General features: G+C 45.8%; 1 long non-coding RNA gene across 1 annotated transcript; it reads left to right on the top strand.

Annotated features, from left to right (window-relative positions):
- The first annotated feature begins 4,342 nt into the window (after nt 1-4,342).
- LOC125756769 (uncharacterized) lies at nt 4,343-5,988 on the top strand. Its single transcript, XR_007414731.1, has 2 exons — nt 4,343-4,575; nt 5,818-5,988. It is a non-coding gene; the product is annotated as an uncharacterized LOC125756769 (long non-coding RNA).
- The last annotated feature ends 5,485 nt before the right edge of the window (nt 5,989-11,473 follow it).

Here is an 11,473-nt window from a genome sequence, read left to right as displayed (position 1 = left end):
CAGGGTTCCCCATGAAGGGGCGGGGGGGGGGCGAAGGTTCATCGCAGTGCCCCCACACCCTACTAAGTCGATGTATGGGGCAGATTTTGCGCCCCGCCCCAATCTTAGGTGACTGGGGGGGGGGGCGCCCCCCCTGCCCCCCCTGTGCGCACGTCTATGTTGTCTACAAATGGGTACCCTTCGACATGCCTGCCTATAAAAGTGCCGAGAAAAAATGGTACGCAATTTTTTATTTATCAGAAAAGGGTTTTACTACCAGTTCGGCGACCGAAGAGTAACTCAAATACTCGTCCAGGAAACAACCTTTGGCGGAAAAATTCGTAACCTCAGCTTGGCACAAGGTGTACTGGTAGCAAATAGCACTTTCTACCTTCCGAGAATTATTTTTGGCCATATTAAATTGATTTCACCGGCATAATTAAAGCTTCCTGTGCCACCATTAGCCTACTCTTTCCTGTCTGGTGCATGTTTTAACAAAGTAAAGCATGTCACTAAAAATTTCGGGAGATCCCAAGCATTGTGGGAATCGATTTTATGCAATACAGTCAGCGAGTAGTAGCGTATGCGGCCTTTTTCGCTTTGAGCCAAGCATTACAAGGTGGATAGACGTGTTTGTGTAAATTGAAAAATAAATCTGGAGTCTCCCGCTACAGAACTTCGTAATGATATCGCGGTGTTGGCACCTAAGAGACTAAATTTACATTAAATTATTTTATCTATCTATCTATCTATCTATCTATCTATCTATCTATCTATCTATCTATCTATCTATCTATCTATCTATCTATCTATCTATCTATCTATCTATCTATCTATCTATCTATCTATCTATCTATCTATCTATCTATCTATCTATCTAGCCGCCTACGTCTGGGTGCTCTCATGATCGCCTCGTTAAACTTGGTGTAGACCAAAATTGACATGGGAGGGTAAGAGGATTTGACGAATAGGACTGCCGGGTCATGACATGAATAACGTGAAAATTCTGTCGCGTACGTCGTCAAACCCTTTCCTCCAGACACGTGTGGCACATACCCGTTTACCACGGGCCGCAGTGTACGGGCAGGCCCGTAGCCAGGGGGAGGGGGGCTAGTCCCCCACCCCCGGAAATTTTGGTGAAGTAGTATGTGTTTTTACCAAAAATAGATAATAAAAATATTTTTTTTCTCAAAAGGTCAAGGTTTTCTACAAGTGCCTCCCGCCCCCCCCCCTCGAAAAAAATTCCTGGCTACGGGCCTGGTACGGGTATGCGCCACAGCAGGCCCGTAACTAGGGGGGGGTTGAGGGGGTTCTGACCCCCCCCGAAATTTTTTTGATGCTTTAACTTTTCGGGTGATACTAAAATATTTACACGCCTTCACAGCGACCACCAGCTGCCAAAGTTACACTGCAACTTTCCTGGCATTGCTTCCCTCTTCTTCCTTTCTTCAAACCTACCCTTTTACCAGAACACCTCAGCGCTCCCTCCCCCGCACCTGCCCTATTTGTACAGCTTTGCACTTCGCCCTCGCGTTCCTTCGTCTTTCACCCCGTAGCAGCTCCTTTATTGATTCCAGATGCTTTCCTTGTGCATTGCCGCTGGAGAAGTTATCCGTCTGTGCGGACCGCACGTGTCGGCTTTGGGTTCCTACGAAAAGCGCGTCTCCTTCTGTGAAGGTAAACAGTTCGACAGCAACGGCAACACCAACACGACGTGCGCAAATTTGCCAGGGAACGAAACCCCTAAGCGGCGCATTCCGAGGACGCAGGCTGCAGGGTAAACTTTTCTCAAACTGTAGTCCTCGCCACCGAAACGAATCATCGAAGATGACATCTACTGAAAGACTGGCATATCCGAGCAACTTCGAACAACCTTAACCACACGCAAGGAAATCTACCTCTTCTGTACACAGAAGGTATATGCGCCTCCCTAAAAAGCGCACAAAGCGAGGATACAGCCGGCACACAATCCGGCACCAGCGGTCAACTTTCACAGGAGAGAAAAAACGCCGCCAAGCTGGGCTGCGCGCGGGAGTACAGAGGCTGACGTCACAGCCTACAAAGTGTATTTTTTGGGGGTCACGGCTATTTAATTAGCGCAGCCCAGAGAGAATTATGCAGGCGCCCAGGGAGCCGTCTGTGAAAAGGTGACTTTTTCACAGGAACGGAGCAACACCTCCTTTCTGGACTGTACCACGGGAGTGCAAATGTCTCGGCAGTGCATTCTTGGGGGTTCACGTATATTAAGGGGAGTATGCAGTGCCCATGGAGTCTTCTGTGAAAAGGTCTTTAAGTAGCGTTAATCCAGTTTGCTGCAGCTGGAGTACAATAATGGGCCTGCATGCACACCAGCTGTAGCGGCGTTCAGAAAACACATGCGCCACGCGGGAGCCGGCGCGTTCATCACACTTCTACATTCCAGCCACTGTAAAGTGGATAAGAGAGGAAGAAAACATCACCCGCCGTTCACGCCAGGCAGTCGAAGTAGTCGCAAACGTCTTTTTGGAGCCACTGGCCACTTCTGTGTGCGTGCACAGGATTGCGGCAGCAAAATGAAAAGACACTCTGCAACAACGAAGCAAAGGAGTCTTGCGTCTTACTTCAAGAAAGTTCGAACCGATGAAGCAGACGGAGAAGAACCGCCTCCTTCGAAGGATAAAATTCGCCCTCCTCAGCACTAGTGGAAAGCCAAGCGCGTCCGAACTTCTGTAGCGACTCAGGAGAATGCACCGGTTTATATGAATCACCTGAGAACGAACACAAGCAGGACACCCATGCGCCGCCGGGAAATGATGGTGGCCGCAGTGCAACTCCAAGTGACCTTTGTTCTACAGTCAACGCTGGGCAAAGTGACGCCTTTACCACTGGGCAATGCCCAAGGAAGGTGAGTGGCATGGCACCTACACATTCTGGTTCGCCTCCCCTCACACGTCTCTGATCTCTTCACTGTCTCTGCTTACGTACGGAACGACCTAACCTGCTGCCATTCCCGTCGCAGACTTCGCGCTGGCGACGCTAGAGTGGCAGCTTGTAACACATACATACCGTTTTTGTACCGCGGTTACATTGTGTTACTTCATCAGGAGCCGTTGGTCGCGGTGTCCCCGGCTTTGGTGGTGCTATTGTCCAAACTTATTTCTTGCTTTAACCAGAATTTGAGGTTGACATACCAATTTCTTTATTTGGGTACAAATAATTGAAAAGTGCCATCGAATTATTACAAGTAAGCGATGTACTAGTTTTATTCACGAAAATAAGCCAGTATAAATCTTAAAAAATGGCAGCCGTTCTACACGCAAACCCCCCCCCCCCCCCGAAAAAATTCCTGGGTACGGCCAAAAATACCAATAGGATTTCCTATTGGTCCAATAGGAAATTGCTAATGGTTCTATAGGACATCTATTGGAGCTGTATTGGTTGTATAAGACTTCTATGGGTACCAATAGACACCAATAGCCACCACCTATTGGTGTCTTATTAGACCAATAGAAATTGTATTGGTCAAATAGGGGCTGCCTTTTGGTGTCTTATTGGACCAATAGGAGTTGTATTGGTCAAATCGGTGCTGCCTATCGGTGACTTATTGGGCCAATAGGAGTTGTATTGGTCAAATAAGTACTATTGGTTTCTTAATGTACTAACAGAAGATGTATAAGGCCAACAGGAGTTTATTGTTCAAACAGCTACCGCCTATTGGTAGCTGTTTATAACATCTTATGACTGATTGAGCGCGTCGGACCCGATCCCGATCAGATTTCTTGATCATGATTGGCTATATTATACGCAAGCTGCAGACGGGATTAATTCACTTTTGATAAGTCTGATCCCGATTGAGCTTAATCGTACACCGTGAGACACCGTGTGCAGTTAGCAACTCACGCGACTAAAAGTTATATAAAAAGGCTGCGTGTCGACCACGGCGGTACGGTGTCTCCGTACATGCCGTGCGGTAAACGGGCACTATAGTAAAACACGCTAAAGAAGAACTTGCGAAGGAATCGACAACACAGACACCACAGAATAATAATAAAGAAACCGCCATGAGATCACAACCGGCATAGAACCAGCCAGGTGACAAACAACAACAAAAAAAAAAAGGTGAGACGGTGCGCGGCGTGGCGACGCTGCATGTGTGAACATTTTTTTTTACACGTTCCTTGGTTAATTAAGATAAGCTTTGGATAATATGTAAAGTTTATAACTATTTATGCTAAGCAATATAAGCAGTGCTGTAAAGATACAGGAGAAAGAATTGTGGATCTGCAAACGCGACCGACCGTGCATTTGGCGCGCACGGCCATCCGCGCTCGGCCGATATGAAGACAAGCCCAGCCTGCGGCCAAGCTAAGCCAAAACGTTGTGTCTGTCGCCATAGCGCGCGCTTTGTGTGATCTCGATGCTTCGCGTAAGCCTGCTTGCACGATGTTTGCTTTAGTGTGCTTCCGCGACGATAACGTGAAGACTGTGTTCAGCGTGCACCAGATGGAGACGTTCTGAACCATAAATGTCTTGGATTTCGACCGATTTCGACTCTACAAAGTGGCACCAAGAATAATGGCAAGACGAGCAACAAGGCACATGTGCTCCGATTGTTTGGTGAGTTGAGTGGGCATGGTAGTTACTCCTATTTAGTATTTATTTGATATCACTTTTTTTTGTATTCAAACTTGGGACGAAGCTGAAAGGTCGGGAAAACAAGTCCCTCGTCCTTTGTCTCCGGTATTTGATGACAGCGAGACCAGCGACGCCTCGATTGCAAGTCCACACGCTCTCAGAAGTTGAATGATTGAGCGCATATATTATTGCAGTTTGTTTTTGTGTTTGTCAGTATGCACAAAAAAACGTAGCATAGATTAGAGGTAAAGGACAGGCGCCCTGCTCGTGAGTGTAGTTGGAGTCTCGCAAGCCCTTTGTAAGTATTTACAACGTGCGTGTTAAGCCGAAAACGCGTTTATCGCCTCATAGTAAAACGCTCTAGTCGATGCTGTTTGTGTGTTTTAGTGCGCGCCAATCGGCTTATCATACTTGTTCGACATAATGTCACAAGAACCACAGAAGGCCACATGATAATTCATTATACAAAATGTGCATAGCATATGTGCTGCACTGGTGCGATTTTTTATTTCATATTTTTTTTTATTTTTACATACTGCAGCCCAATTAGGGCTATCGCAGGAGTGGGTTTATTAATGTTGTTGGCTTAATTGCAAACACAGAGCATGCAGCACGTGTGTTATATCCAACTCATTGCAGCCTGACTGCTGTGTTGGGCTTGCAACGATATGGAATCTAGCTGCCTTTACTACTGTCTTACATATTACCGTTGCCTCATCGTGAATCTACCCTAGCTTAATTTATTTCATGCCATCTTTAAGTTGAGATTTAGTGGCATGCTCTAGGTATGATAGTCGCACCAACATCGTGAAAAAGAGCACGTCACAGACAGTAAGTGATTATTGAGTTTGCTGTAATTTAAGGACGAGTTTGCAGTTCATTCTTGGGTACAGCTCAAAAAACACAGGACGCAAGCGTGTAAACGGGATAAGGTGCTGCTTAATTTTAAAAAAAAAATTTGCCCCTTTCTTTTCCTTCCTTTTTTTGCCGCAAAATTTTGCCGATATACTGTTTTCTTCCACGCAATAAGCCACAGTTGGGTGTGTATATTTCACTCAGTTTTTTGCTATGGTTCAGCTCCTGCAACATTGTGACCATGTGCAGTGAATTAAGGTCTAGATAATTTCTCACTGTGCCGCCTACTTTCTATACATTGCTTCGAAGGTAAACTTTAATTAAACATGTGTTACTGTTTTCTGATTTCATGGCTCTGTTTATTTACAGAATCTTTCAGGCACTTCCTCGAGTGCGGATGAGGCAGTCCAGAAGAAATTGACACAAGACATAGTTGCCTTGGCAAAATAGTCGCCCGCAAGGTCGCCAACATCATCAAGGGCCATAAGAAGCACTTGTAGTTTTGATTATGAGAATATATTTGAACATATGCCTCATTCATCCACTGTGATTATCATTGCAGGGGCGCTGCCACAGTGTGGGCCTTCTGCATGACGAAAGACACCCATAAAACACTTGCGCAAGACTAATTCTAATGGGGCTGAGAAGTGGGCAAATACAAAACTAATACAATGCCAGCAGACAAATACAGAACCAATAGGCCAATATAATTCCAATTGGCTAATAGAGAACCAATACACCAATATAGGTCCATTAGGCTGATATAGAACCAATAGACCAATAGCCAAATACAGTTCCAATAGACCTATAGAACCAATAGACCAATGGGTGTCAATAACCCAATAGGCTATTGGTTTTTTATTGGGAATTTTTGCTAGGGACAGGTTTATATCGACCCAAGAACGGCTAGAACAGACATTGGTCATTTAAATGAGACAGCGTTCAGAAGAACCGACATCGGCAGCGTTGACCCGACGAATGGAAAGAATAAGAATTAGGATTCCAGCAGGAATTGAACCCAAACATTCTGCATGGCAATCAGGTATTCTACCATAGAGCCAAGCCAGGTCTATAAACTGGTTTGGAAAAACAGCCTATGCAGGCGTAATGTCGGTGCAACGTCAATTGTGGTTGTGGCGCTGGCTATCTAATTTTACAAAAAAAGCAATAAACGCTACGCATGTACTCCTACGATACAAGCGTCATATCAGATTAACGTTTGTGGTTCCAGTGTTGGCTCTGCTTTTATAGCAGTCTATAAACAGCACATTTGTATTCCTATGATTCAGCAAGCTAGATTGTAGCATTGCTCGACCCCGGTGGAATACATTAATAAAAGTTAGGTGTGATATTGCATTATTGCACCATAAGGTGCACTTAGTTTCGATAATACTGACGTATGCACTCTAACGTGAGCGCGGACGTTACGTCGCACCATAGTTACCCTTTAAACGCCAGTGTTCTCGATGTACCTGGTAAGCCGACGATGTGCACATAGCTACACTTACAAGAACACGTCGATTCGCCTCGTAATGCTTGGCTCAAAGCCATAAAGTACAGCATAGAGTACTCGCTGACTGCTTCGCATGAAACCGATTCCCATAACGCGTGGGATCTGCCGAATTTCTTACTTCATTATGCTGCTTATTGCTGCGGAGAATCACTCTGCTGGAGACACGACCATGTACTTGGACGATTGTTCGGCGTGCCGCATTCCAGGACCAGCGTCAAGAGTATTTTTTTCTTCGCTCGAAACGAATACAACCAAAAGACAAACTGCATGCATTTTGGGCCTATTTTTTTATGCTTTTTATGCAAGGATTGAAGCTGATCTGATTGCAGAATAATTAGATACTTAATTACACGCTAATTACCATTAATTACTGAAACTTACACAAAAAACACATTCCTTCATTTTATTTCTTGGAATGTAACTCTGGGTGCCTAGGAATCATGCCATGCAAATTTGACGCATTTGCAGCCAGTGCATCAAAATTCGTGACTGAACGGTTAGAAGTTTGAAAGTCACGCCCCCTCTGCAACGAACACTTTTCTTGAACGCCTACTTCAGATCAGAAGCGCACGCCACTGCAGCGAAGCGGTGCGCCTCTTGCAGCCGCCGTCCGGATGAGTTTTTAAGCGCGCAGAAATTCGATATTGTGTTCTCGTCGATTTGTGGCAGCACAGTGAGGTCCTCGGACCATTCGGCTCTGGGTGTCGAAGAAAACGGCCGCATTTTCTTGGCCCAAGAGCTCCGCCAACGACTGCTGTTCAACTTCCCCGTGGCCTTTCCTTACGGAGCCGCTAGCAGACGATTCCGCGACGGCGCCCCCCCCACCCCCCAAAAAAATATATATATATATGGCGGACGCGCCCAGTGCTGCCAGAGCACCAGGCATTATGAATATCCCCTATTAGAAATCTGCCTTTAGGATGACTTGACGTTCTGTTATTTTTTGTAAATAATACCTATCTTGCTTCTTTTGTATGCAGCTTTTCTTCACTGCTGTTTGTACAAGACATTGGGCCTGATACCGCGCCAGCTAGTGCGGAAGCCAGCGCTGTTTCTTTGACGAGACCTGGAGTGCACTCATGCAGAACCCTATTTTTGTTGCTGCCGCAGCAATCAGCTGCACCTTGTGCGGTCACCTACTGTCGTATTTTGTGCCACTGCTTTATTAATTAATAAAACCGCTTTTAGAAGATATGGGATAATTAATATTGCTGCTGATAAGCATTATTATTTGTGCGCCATACACTAAACGTCATTTATGAAGTACGTGTTAATCCTCTGCATGTTCAGATTTATTTGTTCAATAATAAACCGATGTGTTGGACATATGTGGTGTGCTGAAGCCACGGAGAAAGAAGTATTTGAGGAGGAGAATCTCTAGACCGCGGCAGCGCACGAGGGCGGCGCGATAGCGTCACGGCGGAATGCGGTTTATGCCGAAGCACGACAGATGACGCTTTCGGCCTGTTGCCATCTTTTACATGCTCTGCTATGGACGCGACGCATAAAAATCGTGATAGCGCCTCGTACATTGCAAAATTTCTAAGATTTTCGTCTGTAACATCAATCGGTAGATATGACAGGTATTTAAGCTGAAGTTACTAATCGATACAAAAGGAGTAACTGCGCTACCTGACACACATGTAACAACCATAGACACACACAGGCGCATTGAGCCGCTGCCGAGATAATAGAGCAAGGGAAATTTGCGAAGCATACCACATTAGGAAGAAGGGAAATGAATGCGTCAGTGAGTCATCGGTGTTCTTACATAGCACAGAAATGAGATTCATCGATGAGCGCTGTTAAGATGACGTCTTATGGTTGACAGGATTTTTGTGATGACACCTTTCGGAAAAGCGCATGCTGAAGTGTACTTATAGGAGGAATGTGTGTAATAAAATTCAGTTGCAAGTCTGCGCCTGTGTGTGTCCATGGTTGTTACGTGTGTGTCAGGTAGCGCAGTTATCCCTTTTGTATTAAGATGCACCAACTCGCCCACCAACAAGTTCTTCTAAATTACTAATCGATACTGCCACACAGCGCTTGAAACGAACTGCTCGTAGTGGCCCCTGAGCAGACGATGTCTTCAGCCGCATGCACGCGCCCCTCCCCTCGCTCGCATGTTGTGCGCGCGCATGCGTAGGTGGCCTTGGGAGGGAAAGTTCCCTTCGCGATTTGCTGGTTTCTTTCTCTTTAGCGTTCTCAGTGGCTTCCGCTCGTTGCGCCGGCGGCGCCGACTCCTCGATGTTTGCGCGCGCTTTTCACGCCGTGACAAAGGAAAGTGCTTTGCAGATTTCGAACAGTGCTTCTTGGGGATGGGGCGGAAATGTGTCGTGCCGAACTGCAGCAGTGGGTACGCGTCCTGTAAGGAGAAGGTAATTACCCTCAAAGTTCCTAGTGACCCAGTGAGGCTGGAAGCGTGGGCTCGCGTTATACCAAGAAAAGACCGACAGCTGACGCCTCGTGACTACGTTTGCGAGAAGCACTTCTCGGACAGTGACACAGACAGGCGACGCTATTACGGCAAACTTGGTGGCGATGTTCTCCTTGACAAACCGAAACGGCCAGTGTTGTTAGGAGACGCCGTGCCTTCAACCTTTCCGCGCGCTGTCCCAGCTACTTGTCTGCCGTTCTCACAAAAAGACAACGTGAAATTTCGACCGCCTGGGGTTTTGTAACGTGCATCTAAATGTAAGCACACGGGCCTTTAGCATTTCGCCTCCATCTAAATGCGGCCGCCGAAACAACCAAAATCTGAATTGATGGGTAAGTGCCATCAGTCGTTGAAATAAATTATACCTAACTCATTGAGTTCACGTTATCAAAAATTAGAGATCTCGCGTTATACAAAATATATCACGCTGGTAATTTTCCAGTATGTGACGCCATTTTTCTCGTTAATTTACCGAAAACACTTGGAGCGCGCTTGAGCTTCGCCTTTAAGAGTAGAACGCGATAGCGTAATCGAGCCCCGTGCGCATCGCCTTCTCAATTGCTAGCCTCACCGACGCCGACACCGGCATTTCTGCGAAACGAGCTCTTTAACGCTGTCGAGTTAAAATTTGGAGCCGGAGATGACGCACAAAAACATCCATTCTGGCGTGAAGCGCGAACGGCGACGAATGGCCTTGAACCGACGAGCTTCGTTGGAGAGCGCGGTGAGAGGGACGCGCGCATTTTTTTCTTCTCCGCTAGCAGACTCTCACGACAGAGGGCGCGTGAGCGCTGTGCCCGATTCCGTGACTTTATTAGGTCGCCCGAGCGAGCGCAGTTTCGCCTCCTCAAGAATTCTTGTTCCGTGGCTGAAGCAGCCATTTAGTTTCCTGGCCCATGACAGTGTATAGTGTGAGTGAGTGAGTGAGTGAGTGAGTGAGTGAGTGAGTGAGTGAGTGAGTGAGTGAGTGAGTGAGTGAGTGAGTGAGTGAGTGAGTGAGTGAGTGAGTGAGTGAGTGAGTGAGTGAGTGAGTGAGTGAGTGAGCGAGCGAGTGAGCGAGTGAGTGAGACAACAGACGCGAGTACTCAACGTCGAAAATTTCTAAATGCCACACTGAGGACATGGGTGGATGAACAGGCATGTTAGTAATTTTGCTTGACTGTTTGGCGACCTGCACGGCGACTGACATAGGAAAAATAAGAGAAAAACAGGAAATAGCTCCCGCGCGAGCTCTTGTCAGACCCTTTGTTATCTAAATTACTATATGGTACTCGTCAGGCTGCCGACCAAACATGCTGCAAAGACAGTTGTAATAGCTTGTTTGTTTTATATTTCTAAACCATTACAACAAAATTCTGAAAACGTCAAAAAAAAGTTAAGCTTGATCTTGTAAAGTCGTGTTTTAGACAACTTTTAGCGTGACATGAGCAGGGCTACATGACGGTCGAATAGCCGTCTACGGCTACAGAATGTCTTGACCAAGACATCTATTAGCCCTCTAAGCTAGCCGTTCACGACGTTCTTTAGGTGAAATAGCTTTTGTGTTTCATGGGATAGATAGATAGAGATAGAAACGGTCAAAGTGCATTTGTTTCGCTGAGAAATGCTTCGCATTTAATGCTTGGTATATTAACGTAACATATATACAACCACAGTAAAAATTAATTACTGCGAAAAACTAGTGCAATAATCAGATATGCTATTCTGTAGTAATTAATTTGATGAATATTAAAGAACCTGAAGTGACCGAATTTGTGTTGATGTTATTGAGAAAAGAGCCCCTTGCATCAGTTGGCACATGAAGTACAGTATTTTGTTTTCTACATATGCCAAGTTTTCTGAAATGCTTAAAGGAGTACTGACACGATTTTGACACATCGTAAAAGGGACGTTTTTCGTTTCCTTGGTGTGCAGTGTTGAAGGGACCGACAACTGCCCAGAATATGAAATGAGTTGACTCCACTGATGTAAAGATTGTCCGTCGCATTGACTTAAACCAACCCTGTTTTTTTTTTTTCGTGAGAGATGGATTTATATTTTTATTTCTTAATTGAAAGTCGCGAAAAATGACCTGT

Source organism: Rhipicephalus sanguineus, unplaced genomic scaffold (assembly GCF_013339695.2).
Source record: "Rhipicephalus sanguineus isolate Rsan-2018 unplaced genomic scaffold, BIME_Rsan_1.4 Seq691, whole genome shotgun sequence".
NCBI classification, from domain to species: domain Eukaryota; kingdom Metazoa; phylum Arthropoda; class Arachnida; order Ixodida; family Ixodidae; genus Rhipicephalus; species Rhipicephalus sanguineus.
This window is presented reverse-complemented; position numbering and strand designations above follow the sequence as displayed.